This window comes from Cynara cardunculus, unplaced genomic scaffold (genome assembly GCF_001531365.2).
Source record: "Cynara cardunculus var. scolymus isolate 2C unplaced genomic scaffold, CcrdV1 Un_Scaffold_2861, whole genome shotgun sequence".
NCBI lineage: Eukaryota > Viridiplantae > Streptophyta > Magnoliopsida > Asterales > Asteraceae > Cynara > Cynara cardunculus.
This window is the reverse complement of record NW_020201245.1, coordinates 24,194-25,631: the sequence shown is the minus strand read 5'-3', so window position 1 is coordinate 25,631 and position 1,438 is coordinate 24,194.

Sequence of the window (1,438 nt, the reverse complement as noted above, 5' to 3'; positions counted from 1 at the left end):
ATTATTAATTCAAAGCTCCACCTTTTGATAAAATTATTTGGACATTCAAATGAGACTTTTGTATTTAATTTAGATGTTTATAATATCAACTTTATTTTATTTTGAGCATTTTTTATATATTTGGCATTACATAAGTTAACTTTATCAGTTACCCTTCGAAGCAAGGTTCTCTGAGCTATAATTTGGAAACTAAGCCAGATGAATTGTAATTAATCATGACTGGATCCTAATAAAATATAATTCTAAATATAGAATCACTATAAAAGTGCTAACCTGATGATCCAAAAATGACGGATGTCACAGTTCATAAATATGAGAATGATTTGATTGAGATAAGGAAATTATTGGAAATAGAAAAGGAAAAGGTTTTAGAAGCTGAAAAGATTTTAAATGCTGAAAGGAAAGATACGGAGAAAGAAAAGAAGAGGATTATTGAAGTTGAGAAAAGATTTGAAGCCGAATGTATATCTTACGAGAAATGGATAAACTCTCTCGAGCACAACGTAAAGATGTTGTTAAAGCAAATATCAGATTTTGAGCAGCTAATCATCTTGGAACGAGCCAAGAATGATAAAGAAAAGAAAGACATCTCCGAAGACTGTCAGAGTCAATTACAGAAATTGTCCGAAAGAATTGATCAAAACGCAAAAGGCTTTAGATGAAGAGAAAAAGCAATTTGCTCTTGAGAAAAGAAATACTTCAAATAAATATACATCAATTGCTAAAGAGCTTGCAAATAAGAAAAAGTGGCTTGACATCCTTTGATGTAATTGTTAACTACAGAGTTCTTAACAATGGACAATTCGGTCAAATATGATCCCAAGAATTGCAATTAAAACACCTTCGATTAGCTGGGCAACTTCTCGACAAATGACCTGTTTCACCACACTTATAGCATTTTCTTGGGTCCATCTTACACTCACCCTGATGAACATGTTGACATTGTGAGCAGATTTTCTCACCTATCTTCTACTCAGGTTTGTTATCATATCTTACCGTTTTCGGTCCTCGGAAAGATGAAGGTCCCTCCTATTTTCTTTTCTCTACAACCTTTCCTTCTGGCTGCCGGTTCTTATTTCGTTTAGTTACTTCAGCCGCATCTACCGTAAACGAAAAGGTATTGGGGTTCATGGCAATTACAAACTCTCTGATTGAGGGTTTCAAACCCCAAATGTACCTTTCTATCTTCCTTGATTCTGTTGAAACATAGTGTTCAGCAAAGTGAGAGTATTCAATAAATCTCTCAGTATATTCCCTTACTGTCCCATTTCCTTGTTCTAACTTCAGGAAATCTTCTTCCATTTGTCTAACTGTCGTCTTAGGACAAAACTGATTGTTGAATCATTCCACAAATTCTGCCCAAGATAATGATTGTAAAACATATATTCTGGCCGATGATTCAACTTCCCACCAGAACAAAGCATTTAATTTTAATACA